Source organism: Grammomys surdaster, unplaced genomic scaffold, assembly GCF_004785775.1.
Source record: "Grammomys surdaster isolate TR1022 unplaced genomic scaffold, NIH_TR_1.0 164, whole genome shotgun sequence".
Taxonomy (NCBI): Eukaryota; Metazoa; Chordata; class Mammalia; order Rodentia; family Muridae; genus Grammomys; species Grammomys surdaster.
In genome coordinates, this window is record NW_021604612.1 from 2,665,504 (window position 1) to 2,669,939 (window position 4,436).

The window sequence follows — 4,436 nt, forward strand, 5'->3', positions numbered from 1 at the left end:
GAGAGAGAGAGAGAGAGAGAGAGAGAGAGAGAGAGAGAGAGAGAGAGCTTATCTCAAATAAATAAATAAATAAATGAATAAATAAATAAATAGGGGCAGGGCTGGCTGCTCAGCAGGTAAAGTGTGCACTGCACCAGCATAAAGACCTGAGGTTGGAGCCTTAGGGCCTACATAAAAGCCAGGTGTGAGGGCACACACCTCTAACCCCAGGGCTTTGCAGGGAAGACACAGGGCGTTCCTGGGGGCTCCCTAGCACACCAGTCTTTTCAAAATAGTGAGCTCCAGCTATAGTGAGAGATCTTATCTCAAACAACATAGAGCAGATATCGGAAGACACATATGTCCTCTGGCCGCCACGTGCACACACATGGGAGAGTACCTCCGCATACATGTGTGTACATGGGCATACATCACACCTACACAGATGTACATAGCACCATACACATGTTATACACATGGATATATGACACATAGATGCAAATACCATATATATACAAATATATATATACATATATGTGCTATGTACACACATATACATACATATATACACACATGTAAATATAATATATTCTATATTATACATTATATAATATATAACATAATGTATTATATATTATATAATTTTATATATTATATAATATATAATTATATACTGCAATAATATATTATATATAACATATATAATATATTATATAATTTTATATAATATGTAATTCACATATATAATTTTATATGATATATGTGTGTATAAATGTATATATACATATGTATATATGATATATATATTATACACACACACACACACACACACACATATATAGCAGACGCCATGCAGGCAGAGCTGCAGTGGGCAACTGAGCTCCTGGAGATGGCCCACCATCTTGCTCGGCTGGAATGGGTGCACTCTGGTGAGACAAGGCCCCAGAGACTTGGTCCCAGGACTGCTTCTGCTACTGATATGCTTCCTCAAATTTGTCTTTGCCACGATCCTCACTCACTTGGCTTGGTGTGAGGGGACACCGGGAGACCCTCGCTGCCTAGAGCCTGGTGTGATCGCTTCCTGGATGACAGCAGCCCACCGTGTTGGGCAAATTTCCTGCAGCTTAACATGAAGATGAGCTTTCATGAATTAATGCTGTTTAGATGTATGAATGACTTTACAGAATTCCTCATTTCGTTCAAATAATTTTAAGAAGAAATGTTGGGAGCAGCCCTGCTTATACACTGAAGGCCTAAAACCAGCCATAGGCCTAAAATCAGCAATAGGTCTGTCATACATGTATACTAACACCAAGTCTTGGGTCTCTGTGGAAAAACACTGAAACAGATAGCTGGGAGTTATTGTAAACAAACAGCTTTGGTAGAAGGCTTCCAAGCCTGGCTTACTCATAGGCCTTATAAGATAGGTAACCTTGGTGGATAGTACCAACTTAGATAAAGACAAGAATCATAGGCAGAGTTATAGTGGTCTGTCCCCTGAACCTTCACCCAGCTGACACTCTGTTCTGGAAGATATCTGCACTCCCCCTGAACAATCTGTATTCCCCCTGAACACCCACATTCCTGCGTCATCCCGTTCCCCACATCCTGCCATTTTGTGTATATAACCTGTGTGTTCAAAAGTAAAAATGGTGATCTGATCAGACTATAAACAGATCTTCCTTCCTTGTGTCGGCCTGTTCCCCACTTTCTCTTTCAGGTGATCTCCCCGGACCTCTGTTTAATGCCCTGCTGGACAGGACAAAGAAAGTTTGAAATGGTCTTAGTTGTTTTGCCAGAAAGATGTAATAAAGTTAGAATCAAGAATAGAATGTGCCCCTCCTCATAGAATAGAAAGTAAAGGCTGCTTAATAAGCAATTTCATAAATTGCACTAAGAAGTGAAATCGGCTTGGGACAGATTTGTGAGCAAGGAGAAACGTTCATTCTAGGTCAGGTCCAAGGATGAAGGCACAGGTGAGCACTGTGATAAAGCAAGGCCGTGGGAAACTGCTGCTTTGAACTTGTAAGGAGCTTACAGAATGAAACACTGCGTCGAACTTACTCGTGTCATCCTCGGTAACTCCGTTCTGTGGAACGTTTTATCTGTGGGAGTTTTCTAAAGAGCTTTTGTCTGAGAAGGTACAAAAGGGCTGAGAGAAAAAAAATAAAGTATGGCTGTTGGGATTCTGCTCTATCCACCAAATGTATATATATGTGTGTGTATGTATGTATGTATGTATGTATGCCTGCTGCCTATATGCATGCACATACATACATGTGTAGGTGTATGTGTAGGTATATAAATACGCATGTGCACTTGTGAAACTGATGAAACTGGTGGTCAGGCCTGGCCAGAGGGTGTGTGTGTGTACATGTGTGTGCCTCTGTGTATGAGTGCGTGTGCGCGTGTGTGTATTTCCCTGTGTGTGTGTGTGTACGTGTGTGTGTGCCTGTGTGTGTGTGTGTGTGCATGACTGTCTCTGTATCCTTTTCTTTCTCACTGGCCTCTTAAAAGAGTTCAGAAATTCTTACCAGGCATTCTTGCCCGCCCCAGATAGTTACACACTGTTCCATTAGTAGTGCTGACTTGTAAATCATCTGCCACTGTTGGTGTCACACGACCCCCCTAACTCCCCCTTCCCACCTCGTTGGCTGCTATTAACACTGACCCCAGTCACCAATGCTATACCTTGATGCTTTCCTCTGTTACCTGAATGCTGAGCAGGCCCTGACACACGCACACATGCACATACACACACACACACAGACACACAGACACACACACACACACACGTACCATACACATGCAGACATACGCTCAATTTTAAAATCTAGTAGTAACAAAAGGCCTAAGCTCTGAGGTCAGGCTTCTTGGTGAGTTTGGTGAGCGTGACATCATCAGGAACTGAACTCTCCCCTCGTTCCTCTCTGACGGAGGCTGTGCTGGGTGGATTCCTGCTGGTGACAGTACTGTGGGGGCTCTGCCCATGTAACCACGCCCAATGTCACCATCTCCCCAGCAGATATCCCCACCTGCCACTGAATGGGACTGTACCTAAAGTCCACATCGGTCCCTGTCATTCACATGGGTGGAGGTGTGCCATGGCCACCTTGGAGAAATAGGGATTTACATCGACCAGAGAGCACAGCTGGGGCAGAGAACCTAAGCGAAGAAACACTGTCCATGCAACCCAGTGAGTCCCCAGCTTCTCTGTTCACAGGTGAGCTGCAGGAAATTGACGATCGTCACACACATGTGCTGACTGCGTCCCTGGCATTGTGTGTAGGTAGAGAGTAATTAGTAAATGTTTCGTTTTATCTGCAGTTCATACAGAGCAAATTGAAGCCCAGCCTAAGACATTCTAAACAAGCGGGGCTCTAAAGATAATAATACAGGCAGCAAAAACTGCCAGTGGCATTCCATCAGACAAACGTATTCCAGGCTGTCTGAAGGTGCCGAATAGAAGGTTCCAGCGTGAATAGAAGGTTCTGGAATGGCATTCCACGTGTAGCCTCTTGTTGTACACACATAGCAGGCCTGTTAGAACGAGAGTTTTGATGATTTTGCCTGATTTGGGGGTGTCCTGGCCAGACATCTGAAGAAGGGCAGGCTTCTAAGTTGGGGTTTTCTGCAGGATGCCCCCTGCATCGAGAATGGTTGTTAGGACTATGACATGCAGCTAGCCCACGTAGGTTGGAGTGAGAACTGACTTTCCTTTCAGTCTTCTGGAAGGAAATGAGGGGCCATGGACGGATGAAAGCAACCACATAAACCAGGGACAGTCGTTAAAAGTGAGGCTCCATGATAGGCAGATGGAGGCCTTCCAAGGTAGATCCTTCCAGATGCCCAGAACTGCTGGTCATGTGACTAAATGTGGCCAAAGGGACGTGGCAGATGTAACTAGGGTAAAAGAGACCTTGAGGGTGATTCCAGAGAGCTGGAAAGTGACAAGGAGTTAGGGGACCCCTGTGGTCCCTCTGGACGCTGCTAGCCTGTGAGGATATGAACAAAGCTGAGATGCCTCCAGTGGTTAGAGAGAGCATGACCACAGAGGAAGAACTGCAGGCCCTTCCTGCCTTTGAAGGGACAGCGGCCATGTTGTGAGCCAGAGAGGAGGCAGAGAAGCAGAAACCTTTGTTTCCCCCGGGCTTTCCAGCAAGGATCACAGACCTACCTAGACCCCAATTCTGTAACGTCCGCGGTGGACCTCTGTCTTACAGAGCACAGGATGCACAGAAAATGTTAAGAATGGGCAGAGAGGCTGCAGGGTACAGAAAGGATGTATTATCTTTGCATTTTTTCCTGTAAATCTGAAGCTATTCTGAAAAGGTTATTTTTTAAAAATTAGTTATGTGTATTTGCATGTGTCTCTCTGTGTGTGTACATGCATGCAGTGACTTTGGAAGCCAGAAGAGGGCGCTGGATCCCCTGGACCTGGAGTTACAGGCCATTGT